Source organism: Cricetulus griseus, assembly GCF_003668045.3.
Source record: "Cricetulus griseus strain 17A/GY chromosome 1 unlocalized genomic scaffold, alternate assembly CriGri-PICRH-1.0 chr1_1, whole genome shotgun sequence".
Classification (NCBI taxonomy): domain Eukaryota; kingdom Metazoa; phylum Chordata; class Mammalia; order Rodentia; family Cricetidae; genus Cricetulus; species Cricetulus griseus.
This window is the reverse complement of record NW_023276807.1, coordinates 1,960,849-1,975,726: the sequence shown is the minus strand read 5'-3', so window position 1 is coordinate 1,975,726 and position 14,878 is coordinate 1,960,849.

Genomic DNA, 14,878 nt, shown 5'->3' with positions numbered 1-14,878 from the left:
CCCTTTATCTTCTCTCATCTTTCTCTTCCCTCCTTCCCTCCATCCTGAGGTAGGGTCTAAAGTATCTCAGGCTGGCCTCATACTCCCTTTGTAGCACAGGATGACCTTGCTAGGTTTTTTGTTTTTGTTTTGTTTTTGTTTTTTTCATTTTTTCAAGATGGGATTTCTCTGTGTAGCCCTGATTGTCCGAGAACTTGCTCTGTAGACCACGATGTGCTCCAGCACAGAACTCTGCCTGACTCCCCCTCCTAAATGCTGGAATTAAAGGCATGAGCCTCCACTAGCTGACTCTAGGATGACCTTGAAGTTGTGAGCCTCCTGCCTGTACCTCTCTAAAGCTGAAATCACAGGCATGTCGCACCATGCCCAGTTTACGCAGAACTAGGCAAACCAGGCACGTTAGCAAGCACTGCACCAACAGCTCCACCCCCAGCCCAGATCTCTGCTCTTCCAGTGTTTTGTGGGAAGTTCTTCGTGGGCCAAGCAATCTACTAGCCAGAAATTTGTCAGGATGAAAAGGAATGCCTTGTTATCTAGCAGGACTGGTGGAAGAATCAGCTGTAACAGAATTCAAGGCTGTTCTATATGGCTTCATCCTGGTCAGCAGTTATGAAAGAGGCAATCTGCAATGCCAACTACATTTTGTCCCTGAAGAGTTACAACCCTAAGGATTTAGTGATAAGGCACTGCTCGGGGCAGGGAGGATGAAGGACACAATCTAGACAGCACAGGCAGCCTGTTTAGCAGGAATTCTGGGGACTCTCCACAAGGGTAAATAAAGACCATACCGCAGGGACCAGCAAGATGGCTTAGGGAGTAAAGGTGCTATCCAAAAAGCCTGACAGCCTCAGACCAATCCCTAGGATTCGGGAGGTAGAAGAAGAAAACCAGCTCCTGCAAATTGTCCTCTGACCTCCACACATGCTCACCCCCCACCCCCCCCCACGCACGCACCCACACAAATAAGTGTAGTTTAAAAAAACCACATGCCATGCACGTGGCCTGGTGGAGTTGTGCCTTGTGTCTCAAGCACACAAATGTGGCCAGGCCTAACAAGCAAAAAGCAGAGATGCTACCTAAGCTCTGAAGCCCCTTTAAGGCCCCCAGAACCATTTTTTTCGGAAGTCTCTGCAGAGTTAACCCAGAGCCACAAGGCACTGTCCAAATTCATGGACCAGTATCTCAACAGCTTCCTAAAACCAGGAAGGTCCCGCATTCAAAATAGCAGTGGCAGCCTGCTGCTCCTGGCTGCTGTGGGTTTCAAGTCTTATTTTTTCTTTCTTTTTTTTGTGTGGGGGAAGGGAGTAGGGTGGAGGAAAATTTTGTTGTTTTGAGACAAGGTCTCATGAATCCCAAGCTGGACATGAACTTGCTATGTAGCTAATGATGACTGGTTTATACAGTGCTAGTGATGGAACCTAGGGCTTCACGGATGCCAGGCAAGCACTCTACCAACTAAGCTACATCCCACAGCCCTGCCCAACTCAGTCCCTTAGACCTGATACATCCTAGCCTGATATTCTAATTTGCCATGTCTTTGTTTTGGTATGTGTGTAGGGGGGGTGTTATTATTATTTTTTTGTTTTGTTTTTCGAGACAGGGTTTCTCTGTGTAGCTTTGGAGGGTGTTATTATTTTTGAGACAGGATCTTGTGTAGGTCAGGCTGGCCTTGAATGCAGACAGGTTGCCAAGGAAACCTTGAACTCTTAATCCTCCTGCCTTCCAATCCTGGGACTACAGGTGTTTGCCCCCTTACCTGTGTTATTCATAATTTCTTTTCATTTTAAAGCATGTGTACATGCTTTAAAGCCTCTCTCTCTCTCTCTCTCTCTCTCTCTCTCTCTCTCTCTCTTTCTCTGTGTGTGTGTGTGTGTGTGTATGTGTGTGTGTGTGTGTGTGTTCACACACCACCGTGAGCAGCCCTGTGACATAGCAAATGTGAAGAGTCAAATAAAGACCTCCACATGCTGACACTGGGACACAGCGGCCCTGGGACATGGCAGGTATGTATGTGAACAGGTGTGTCTATGCCACCACATAGAGGCATTTGCAAGGAAGACAAACAGGAATGCCCATGATATAACACATGGCCGTTGTGGAACAAGGCAGGTGTATGAACAGTTATATCCATGCCACCAAGTGGCAGTGCTGCAACGTGACCCATGTGCAAACAGGTGTGCCCCATGAGGTAGCTGGGATTCAGCAGGCATACAAAGAGGTATGCTCAGACTGCCACATGGTGGCACGGACTACAACACAGCATATGTGTGAGCAGGCATGCCTTGGCTGCCACGTGGCAGTGCGAGGCCACGGCATGACTGTGGGGTAGGCATGCGTGGTGGCACTAGAACATAGCGTGCGTATGAACAAGTGGGTCCACGCCACCACATGGTAGCACTGGAATACAGCATGTGTGTGGACAGATGAGAAAAGGTCTCCAGGTGGAGGCCCTGCGACCCAGCACATGTGACTGCCCCGAGACACAGATGTGCACACAGGTATAGCCAGATAACCACATTTTGGCCCTAGGACACAGTGGTTATGTGAACAGGTGTGCCCGTGCCACAGTGTGGTGGGAGTAGTAGGACTCGGCAGGCGGGCTAATGGGAGTGGCTATGCCTTGATGGGCTGGCACTGCGACACAGCAGGAGCACGAACGGGTGTGCCCCCGCTGTGAGGTGACAGCACTGGGATATAGCAAATTTGCGAACAAGTGTGTCATTGCCACCTCTCGGTGGTACGTGACCAGCATGTAAATCGATGTGCCTTTGCCACCAACTTACAGTGCTGGAACGCCAGTCAGGTTTGCGTACAGGAATATCTGCGCCTCCATGTGGTTGCCCTAGGACATAGCAGGCGTGTGAACAAGACCTGCAAAATGCCCCACAGGGCAATTCTGGGACAAGCATGGGTATGAGCATGCAAGCGCATGCCACCGTGTGGCAGTGTTGGAACACTGCAGGCGGAACAAATGGGCATACTCAGGCCACCACTTGGCAGCACTGGACACACCACAGGTGTGAACGGGAGTACCTATGCAGCCACATGGCAGTGCCGGATATGGCATGTGTATGAGTGGGTGTGCCCAGGCTGCCGTGCGGTAGTCCCGAGATACAGCAGGAGTACCTACAGGTATGCCTCTGTTGCCATGAGGTAGCACTGGAAACAGGTGAGCCCAGGCCACCGCATGGTTATGCTAGGACATGGCACGCGTATGAACCCACAAGCCTAGGGTGCCATGTAGCAGCCCTACCTGGGACATTGCAGGCGTGTGCACAGCTGTGCCCAGGCTTCCTTATGGTAGCGCTGAGACACGGCAAGCTTGCAAACAGGTATCCCAGGCCTCACACTGTGGCATAGGGATACAGCCGGGGTGCGAGAAGGCATTCCCACACCTCTACATCATAGCACAAAGACAGGGTAAACAGGCATGCCCATCCAGCAAGTTTCCAGCAAGCATGCAAACACGTGAGCCAGCGCTGTCAGATGGTAATCATGGTAGATAGGTGTGGTGGCACCGCCATATGGCAGCACCGGGACTCAGAAGACATATGAACAGTCCCTACCCACGCCACCATGTGTTGGCACTGGGACATGGCAGGTGCATGGACAGATGTGTGCTTGATGCCAGGTGCAGCCCGGGGACATGGCAGACACAAATAGGCATTTCCACACCCCCACTTGGCTGTTTTGGGACGTGGCAGATGTGCAGAAAGGTGTGATTATGCTGCTATTGTGGCGGTGCTGGGAAATGACAGCACCTTTGCTACCATGTGCTGGCACTGGGACACAGCATGGGCGCAAAAAAAAAAAAAAAAAAAGTGTGCACACCCTGCCACACTGTGGAGATGGGACAAAACGAGTGTACAAATGTGCTTGCCCAGGCCACCTCGTGGCAGGAGTGGGATATGACAGCTATGTAAACAGGCGTGCCCAGGCTGCTGTGCGGTGGCCCTGGAACATAGCAGGCACGTATGCAGGTATGCCGGCTCCACCATGCGGTCGTGGCGGGGCACATCACAGGTGTAGGAAGGTGCACCTGAGCTGCCATGGATCAACCCTGGGCTACGGCAGCCGTGTGAACAGAGAGGCCCATGTTGCTTTGTGGCGGCACCGGACATGGCATGGCACTGGTACGAAGAGGTGAGCCTATGTTGTCGGGTGATAGCATAGGCCACTGCGGGCACGTGAGCAGGCAGGCGTCCGTCACCATGCGGCGGCGGCACTGGAACACTGACCCAGTGGGAAAAGGCGTGCCTGTGCCGCCACGTGTTGTCACGTGTGCAAATAGGCCTGCCCGAACTGCCGTATGATGGGGCAGGGACAGAGCGCGTGTGCAAGCAGGCATGCCTATGCCACCAGGTAGCACACCGAGACACGGCTGGCATGTGAATAGGTGTGCTTGGGCCACTACACTGCAGCGCTGGGACATGGCGGGTGTGCGACAGGCAAATCCAGGTGGCGTATGGCAGGACGGGGCTATGGCAAATAGATGTGTCCACGCCTCCAATCACAGCACTGCGCCACAGACGCCTGAGATACCATGTGCTGTCATGGGAGCTCCATAGGTGCACAAACAGTTGCACGTGTGCCACCCCGTGGCGGCACGGAGACGCGGCAGGTGTGTAAACAGGCATGCCCATGTTGCTTTGTGGAACCATTTGGATAGGGCAGGCATGCAAAGGGCACGCCTGTGCTGCTTTGTGGTGGTGCTGGCGTGTGACTAGGCCTGCCTGCTGCTACATGTCCGCACTGGAACGTGGCAAGTGAATAAACAGGCATGCCTGTGCGGGGACACAGCAGGCGTGAGCCCTTACTATCACACGATATGACTGTGCTGGGGCACGGCAGGGCAAACAGATATCCCTGAGCCACCACATAGCAACACCCGGACATGGCAGGCATGCAAAACAGCGTTCACAGAGTGCTGCATGGTGGATACCAACGCAGCATGCATGTGAAGAGGCAAGCCTAGGCTGCCACATAGTGAAATGTGGGAGGCTGGGACATGGCATGATTGAAAACAGACGTGACCACACCGTAACATGGTGACAATAAGACACAGCAGGTACACAAATACGCATGCCTACAATACTACACGGCGGCACTTGACACGGCAGAAGTGCAAACAGGCGTGCCTGTGCCACCTTGTGGTAGAATTGGATATGGCAGGCGTGCAAATAAGTGTGCTATTCGCACGACACAGTGGTGATGGGCCATTCAGGTGTGTGAGCTGGTGTACCTGCGGTGTCACTTGGCAGTGTCGGGACATGGCTAATGCACCAACAGGCGTTCCCACACGACCATGTGGTATCACTGAGACACATCAGCATGCACACTGGCACGCCTGTGCCACCAGGGGCCAGTGCCGGATCACAGCAGGCCCATAGAACATCACGAGTGTGTCACCATGTGGCGGTGCTGAGAAACAGCAGGCCCTCAAACAGGAGAACACGCGCGACAATACGGGCACTAGGACATAGCAGGTGTGAGGACAGGTATGACATGCTGCCACGTAACACACCCCTTGTGTAAACATGCATGTCTGTGCTACCGGGTTGCTGGGACACAGTAGGTATGCAAACAGGTGTGCCCACACTGACACATGGTATGAAGCGTTGCCGGGCACTGCAGGTGGACAAATTGGTGCGCTTGTGCCATAGTGTCGTGGTGTTAGAACATGGTGAGCCTGTGCCACACCATGTCAGCCCCGGGCCATGCCCCACATCCAGACCGGATGGGCGCTGAGAAACAAGTACGATCCAACACATGACAGAGACGGAACACGGCAGGCACACGGACACATCTGCCCACGCCACCAGATGGTGGTGCTGGGACACAGCTTACACCTGAACTGGCATGCCGGGGCTGCCACAAGGCACTGGGAGATGGTAGGCATGAAGATGTATGCCCGGGCTTCCACATGGTGGCACGGGACTTGGCAGGTGTGTCAGCCATGCTGGGACATGAAATGTGTGCAAACTGGCATGCAGTGGAAGCCATGTAGTGCTGGAACATGGCAGGTGGGAACATTGTGCTTTGTGCTGCCACGTGAGCTCTGGGACATAGCAGGCTTGCAACAACAGACACTGGGTGGCAGGCTAGGATACAGCAGGTGTGTGAACAGAGATGCACAAAGACGGGTGTGCTTGTGCAGTCATGGGCCAGCACTGGGACATGACAGATACAAACAGGCCTTCCTACAAACACCACGTGATGGTGCTGGCACACGGCAGGAGGGAATAGGCATGCCTGCACTACCAAGTGGTAGCAGTGGACCTAGCAGGAATGAGAAGCGGGCACCAGGTGGTGGTGCTGGGACACAGCCAGCACACAACCAGGCATATCCACACTGCTGTATGGTGGTGGTGGTGGACACGGTAGACATTCAAGCCTGTCTGCATCACCATGTGGCGGTGCTGGGACACAGCAGGCGTGCAAATAAGCATGCTCGTGACACCAGGTGGTAGGACTAGGTGTGAGCTCAGGAGTACCTGAGTTGCCACTTGACAGTACACAATACAAAGAGCATGCGAAAAGGTACGCTCATGTCAACACATAGTGGCACTGAGACATGTCAAGTGTACCAACAGGTGTACTGAACTCCACGTGGTGGCACCAGGACATGGCAAGTGCATGAACAGGCATGCCAGGCTGCCGCCTGGAAGGACTGGGACACAGGCAACAGGCAAACATGCATACCTATGCTGCCATGTGGAGGTGCTGTGTCATACAGGTGTGCAAATAGGTGTGCCCCTTCTACCATGCAGCATTGCGTGAACACAGAAGGCATGCAATCAGGAATGCCTGTGCCACCAAGTGGCATCATGGGGACGTAGTATGCACGTGAATAAGTGTGTCCACACTGGCATGTGGTGGGGCAGGGCAGGGATGTAAGCAAGCCTGGCTGCACAGCCATGTGGCATCGCTTGGACACAGCAGGTGTGCAAATAGGCATGCTCATATTGTGACATGATATGTGGCATGATATCTGTCTGCAACTGCCACATGGAGAGGCTGGACATGACCTGCTTGCAAACAGGCATTCCCGTGCTGCCACGTGGTGGCACTGGGATATGGCAGGATGGCAAATAAGAATGCCCATATCACCAGGTGATGGCGCTGGTAGACAGAAGGCATGCAAGCAGACATTCTCTTGCCACCAGGTGGCGGTGCTGAGACAACACGGCAGCATGCAAACAAGTATGTCCACGCATCTACCTGGTACTCTGGAATACAGTAAACACAAATAGCCATGGCAATGCCACCATGCGGAGGCACTGGACGTGGGAAGTGTGCAAACAGGCCTGCACACTCCACCACAGGACCACAATGGGACACAACAGATGAGTGAGCAGATGTGTTGTGCTGGTAAGGGACAGCATTTGAACACAGCAGACCTGAACACATATGCCCATGCCCCCATGTGGTAGTGATGGAACACAGCAGGTATAGGAACAGGTATGACCATGCCACCAGGTGGTTGTGGTGGGACACAGCAGGTGTATGAACAGATGTGCCTGCGCCACAGCCTGGTATCCCGGGACACTAACAGACATGTCTTTTCCACCACATGGTGGCACTGGACATGGAGGGCATGCAAATAAGACTACATGTTCCACCATGTAGCAATGCTGGGGCACGACAGGCATGCAAACAGGAATGGTGTGCCAAATTGCAGCATTTCTGGGACAAAGCAGGCATGCAAACTGGCGTGCCCACGTCACCACATGGAAGCTTTGGGATAGAGCAGGCATGCAAACAGACAAGCCTGTGGGGCAACGTCCCAGAGCTAGGAGGACATAGCACGCAAGCCGATTAAGTGTACCCAGGCCACCAGGTGGCAGTGTTGTCTATGCTGCCGCAGCATGATGCTATAGGATGGGCAACGCTACCATGGCACAATGCTGCAGCAAAGGCAGAGATCACATGTGATCACACATGCCAATGCTGCTGCAGCACGGTCACATGGCACATCTTGGATATGGTCACATATGTTCATACTACCCAGTATGGTGCTTCAGCACAACTCATGTGTGGCATGCACGCCAGTTCTGCACAGAATGGTGTTATGATAATCTCATTTGTACACACGCATGTACATGCCACCAAGGCACAGCACTGTGGCACAGTTCATGTGTGAGCGTGATTGTAGATACTACTGTGTCATGGTGCTGTGACATGTCTTCCTCGTGAACACGTGTCCACGGTAATGTGGCACAGTGCTACGACATGATTCATGTGTGAACATGTGTAGCCATACCACTGAAGCATGGCACAATTCCTGTGTGAACACTCATGCCTACTCTGCTGTATCACAGTTACAGGTTACTCTCATCTGTGAACAGGTGTGCCACACCACCATGACCTATCACCACAGGACAGGCTTGCATGTGAACATGAGCGCTTACACATATGGACACACATGCTCACACTGCCTTGGCATGGTACTATGTGCCATAGCATCGTGCTGCAACAGCATAGCATGTTTGATTGCACACAATCCATTCCCATGGCCCCATACCGTGGTAGTGTAGGCACATGTATTCACATGTTAGCTATGCCATAGCACTGGACTATAGCAACAGTGACTTGTCCTCACATAATTCCTGCCATAGTACCATGCCATAGCAATGTAGGTATACATGTTCACATGTGAGCCATGCTTGGTGGCATGCCACGGTAGTGTAGACATGCATGTTCACATGTAAGTCATGTTGTAGTGCCATGTCATGCGTGTGTGGACACATGTGTTTACATGAGTGTAACTGGTGACGTGGTACCATTCCATAGTAGCATGGTCACATGTATTCATTCATGAATGCCACCATACTGTGAAGGAATGAGCACATGTCTTTATACATGATCTGCCCCAAAATGCTGTGTTGCAGTGGCATCAACATATATGTCTACAGGCAAGCTATGTCATGGTGTTGTGCTGAGGCCACACAGGCACATGTGTTCACACACAGGCCACATCAGGCAGACAGTTAGGGGGACTTGGGTATATATGTTCACAACAAGCTGTGCTATCTATGTGCCTCAGTGGCACAGGCATACATGGCCACACATGAGCTATGCCAGGGTACCATGCAGCTGAAGTATGTCACATGTGTTCATATGTTAGCTGTAACAGTGGCATGGGCACACATGATCACATATGAGCCATGCAGTGGTGTTGTACCTCAGTGACATTAGAACATGTGTTCACATACAATCTCTGCCATGGCACTTTGCTGTGACAACATGGCCATACATGTTCAGAAGTAAGCCATGTCACGGTGCCATGCTGTGTTGGTGTGTCATGGTGGCATTGGTATACATGATCACACATGACCCATGCTGAGGAACCATGGCATAGTTGCAAGGACATGTATGATAATGTCCAGGTTGTACCATGGCACTGAGCTATGGCGATAGAGACAAATATGTTCACACCCAAGTAGTGCTGTGGTGCCTTTCTGTAGCATCATGGGCACATGTTTTCATACTCTAGCCATATCACTGCAAAATGCCAAGGAGCCATGTTATGATAGGGTGTATGTGATCACACCCGACCCATTCCATAGCACAGTGCCACAGTGGCTGGGAAAAGCATGTTCACATGAGAAGAGTGTTACGGTACTGTGCCAAGGCTGCATGGGCACACATGACCACAAATGAGCTGTGCCAAGACACCAGGCTGCAGTGGCATTAGCACATATGTTCACACACAAGCCAGGCTACCCATGATACAGTGGTATAGCACATATGTTCACATGTGAGTAGTGCATGGTACTGCACTATGGAGGAAGGGACAAGAGTGTTCACACATGAGCCATGCTGGATGTTGCTATGCCAAGGTATTGTGTACATGTGTGTGCATACACAAATATATACCCTGCCAGAGACCAGGCTTCTCAGAGTTGGCGTATGGGCCAACATGCCAATTTACCTCCCTGATGTGACTGGACTAGGAAGTGGAATGTGGCCAACCACCCTGGATACTCCCCCCACGTAATTGGGCTTAGAAGTGGCATGAGGGTAACCGAACTCTACACCCACCACATACGACTAGGCTCACAAATGGAATGTGGGCTAACAGTCTCTCTATCACACAGACCTCATACCATGGGGCTCCTATACACACGCACGCACGCATGCACGCACGCATGCACTCTAAAAGTTAAATGTTATTAAAAGATAGAAGAGTGGAGAAAGACTGGGCATGATAGATCTTGTGTATAATTTTGGACCTTGGAAAGGTCCAAAAGGTGGGAAGGTGGGAAGATTACTGAAAGTTTGAGACCAACCTGAACTATGTACTGAGTTCCCAACTAACCTGAGCTACAATGAGACTCCATTTAGAAGGGGAGAAAGGGGAAAGAAAAGGAGCAGCAAGAAGAAAGGAGGTTCCAGGACAGCCTCCAAAAAGCCACAGAGAAACCCTGTCTCAATAAATAAATAAATAAATAAATAAATAAATAAATAAGATTTATCTTAAAGAACTTATACCAAAATATAAAAAGAGAGTGGGGAGGCTGTTGGAGATGGCTCAGTGGTTAGGGGCATTTGTTGCTCTTCCAGATGACCTGGATTCAGTTCCCAGCTCTCACAGGCTAACAGTTCTAGAAGATGTGACACCCTCTTTGGACCTCCATGGGCACTGCATGCACATAGAGCATAGACATACATGTGGGCAAAACACCCATATTCAAATAAAAAGAATTTTTTTAAGTGTATGATAGTGTACACCTATAATCCCAGCATTTGAGAAATGGAAGCAAGAGTATCAAGTGTTTAGGGCTAGCCTGGGCTACATGGCAAGTTGGAGGCTAGCCTGTGTACCTGAGACCCATCATGAAGCAAAGATACATTCACACAAAAACTTAAATTTGGATTTTCTAAACAGCCAAGAAGGTGAAAACACACTATGTCCGTTAACTGGTTAGTGGATGAATGATTGCCTGAAGAAGATGTGGGGACAAGGTTTTATTTTATGAGTGTGTGTGTGTGTGTGTGTGTGTGTGTGTGTGGTGAGCATGTTCTAAAATTGATTGTAATAAAGACTGTGAAATTCTTGGAATCTACTAAAGAAAATTTACTCACACACTTTAGATGGATAAACCACATATTATTTTAATTATATGCCAGCAAAACTTTAAAAAATGCAACAAATTACTAATTATATTAAACAACTCTAGTCCACAGTTAGCATAAATGACAAATGTTATATATTTCAAATTTTAGGTTAGGAAGTGGACATTGTCTTTCCTTAGATATGCACAAGTTCAAAGCAACAGGATTTAATAGTGTACTAAACTATAACACTGGACATACTTTACTTTTGTGGTTCTGGAGATCAAAATCTGGGTATACTAACTAGCAGTTCTCCTCTTAAGCAACATCCAATCCAAATCCTGTACACTCTATTAAGGGCATAAAGAGAGACTCAAGTCACTGAATTCCAGACTAGCCCTTTGGTGGTTAAAGAGAGATAATCATGTATTTAAAGATGTGTTTATTCATTCATTGGACAGATACTTATTGAAGACTTTCATGCCATACATTATTGTAGAGTTGGAGATCCATTGGTGAATAACTGTCTCTACCGTAAAAAGCTGTGTTTGCATATGTGTGGTATGTGTGCAGACAGATAAAGCTAAGTGAGCATTCAAGTCTGGGAGAGCACAGCTTATTTATGCAGCCTTTGATCAAATCCAGGAAGGGACATCAGCACAGAAGGCTGGGGGTGTAGGTTAGCTGGAAGAGCATTCGCTTAGCATACAGGAGGCTTTGGGTTCTATCTCTTGCAGTACATAAACTAGGCATGGTGGCCCACATCTGTAATCCCAGCACTGTAAAGGAAGGGGCATGAAGATTAGAAGTTCAAGGTTATCTACAGCAAATTCCAAATCAGTTTAGGCTGCAATAGATCCTGTCTCAAACAAAAACAAAAACATTACCATGCACTGGAAAATGGGAAGCTTATTCAGTAAGCCTTAAGCAGACTGCTGGATATTGTTTTATATTATGTAGGACAAGAAATAGCTCTTAGCCAATTGGGTAGGAAATGGTTTACTTGAGGGCCAGACAACTCAAGGCCGTTGGCAAAGAGTCCTGCCTATTAGCAATGTAAACACTGGTAAACTCCTATACTTCTCTTCAGAAGCAAATTGCAGGACCAAATTTGGTGGTAAACACCTGTAACTCCACCTCTCTTGAGGCAGAGGAGGTGATGGAGAACTAGAAGGCAGCCTGGGCTATGAACCAAGGCTTTGTACTTGGGGCCATGTAATCCCACCTAAAGGTAGGATCCAATGGTTTCTGTCCCTGCACTCTCTCTCCAAACAGGCAGTAATCTTTACAAACACTCTGAGATTACAGTGATACTCAGCTGGAGGTCAGGATGACAAAGAGCAATAAATGCATTCCAAGGTTGAAATGTGAATGCATGATCTTCTTAGCACATTGCAGACTATTGCAAACATCTGAGAAAAGAAATTTCAGCTTAAAAGAGGGTGGGTCATGAAGGGCCACTCCACTACACGCTCTGGGCAGACCAGGCATTGAGCACACTGATTCTCAGCCCTCCAAACCAAGAGCCACCTTCCTGTCTGAGACTTTTCCAGTTTCACTTTGCTGAATAAAAAGCTGAGATTTCTGGCATTCTTGCTGGGTGAGTTTGAACTCTTGATAAGTTCATTTGGGTGGAAGAATGCGTGGCGCTGCCAAGCTCTACAAATCTTTCAGACAGCCAAGTCAGATTCTGTTTCTAAACAGAACTATTCTTTTCAAACGTAACTTGTTTTCACCAAAATGTTTTATGGTTAGAATTTTCTACACTTGATAGAATAGCTGTTAGTCCCCTGCTAATTATAGAACTTGACTATTTAATATCCATGACTCCTTATTTTCAAAGGGTGCTATATTACCGCAGAACCTGATGGTAGGGGAGGAATGAGTCTGCTGAGGGCTCTCACACTAGTCATACACCAAACTTCATAAATGCCTGCAATATTACCACCAATATATTTATAATACTGATGCAAGTCCTAGTACATTGTATGTGCTCAAATATTTGTTGAATGAATGAATCATTAAAATAGGTTTCCTCGTAGTAACAACTGTTTTGTAAAAGGCAGTATGCTCCTGCCACCACCATTTCCCCTTTGGGAAACAGGTACCCCTCCTTTCATGGTCTGTTGCATTTGCAGCTGGGTGTTGTGCACACCTGTATCCTAACACTCTGGAGCCAGAAGCTCGAGGATTGCTGAAAGCACAGACTAGCCTTGTCTATACAAAAAAAACCCTATCTCCAAAATTAATGAGTATAATACAGTCAGTCCTGGGTATTTTTATGTCAGCTTGATATAAGCTAGAGTTATCTGAAAGGAGGGAACCTCAATTGGGAAAACACCTCCATGACATCCAGCTGTAGGTGGTTTTTTTCTTTTTGTTTGTTTTACTAGTGATTGATGAGGGAGGCACCCCCATCCCATTGTGGTGGGTACCATATGTAGTCAGACTTTCCTTTGGGCCGCCAGCTCACAAAGAAGGACTTGGAGCCGTATTATAAGTTATGAAAGTTCAGCTTTAGCTTAGGTCTGTTTCTAACTAGTTCCTATAACTTAAATTAACCAATTTCCATTAATCTACGTTCTGTCACACACTGCCCATTCTGCTTTTTCCGTGTGTCCTGGTGTCTCTCATTCCTCCTCCTCCTTCCTCTCTCTGTCTGGAAGTCCTCCTAGCTATTGGCCATTCAGCTTTTTATTACACCAAACACAGCAATGCACCTTCACCCTGTGTACAAATATCCCACAAGAGAAGGGCCCATCCCACCGTATGTGATGCCACCACTGGGCTAGAGGTCCTGGGTTCTATAAGAAAGCAGGCTGACAAGCTGATAAACAGCCCCCCTCCATAGCCTTTGCACCAGCTCCTACCCCTAGGTTCCTGCCCTGTTTTAGTTCCTGCCCTCACTACTTTTGATGATCAACAGTGATGTGAAAGTGTAGGTCAAATACAAATAAACCCTTTCCTGCCCGAGCTGCTTTTGGTCATTGTGTTCCATCATGATAGTAACCCTAAGACACCACTATCTCACGGCTCTTTGTATGAGTCCTAGGAGCTGCAAATGGTGGTGTGGTCCTACAGTACCGGATATTCAGGAAGCTCAAAATGGACATGTAAGCCTTCATTTGACTATCAACAGTTCATTAAAACCTCTGCTGACTTCCTGTTCCTCTTCTAAAGTCTAGGTCATGTGTTCCAATTCTCGGAACTCAGGTGATATGGTTATCTTGTGGCCTCAGGTGTATTATATGCTCAAAATAATCATTGCACCCTACCTACATTTTAAGGATAGAAGCAATTCTTTGTTTGTGCAGTATGTAGGTCAAGACAAACAAGGTGGGCCTGGAGAGATGGCTCAGCAGTTAAGAGCACTGGCTGCTCTTACAGAGGACCTGGGTTCAGTTTCTAGTACCTACATATTGGCTTACAACTGTCTGTAACTCTAGCCCCAGGAGATCCAATGTCCTCTCTGGCCTCTGTGGGCACCAGACATCCATGTGATATACATACCTAGCAGGCAAAGCACTTGTACACATGAAATTAAAGAACAGAAATCTTAAAAACAGAGAAAGCAATGCTGCATCTATAAACAACCCAAACTTTAGTGCCTTAACATGATTTTATTTTTCACTCAAGCTCTATGTCTGGTAGAGACTATCAAGGAAGTGTCTTGTTATCTTCTAGGCTTTGTTTATTGTTTACTGCTCAGTGGTGGAACGGGTGGCTTCATCTTATTTTTGTCTGTTTGCCTCAGAGTGGTGTAGAACATTACTCTCTGATCATAACAGGCAATATTGCCATCTTCAGAGCAGCTACGACT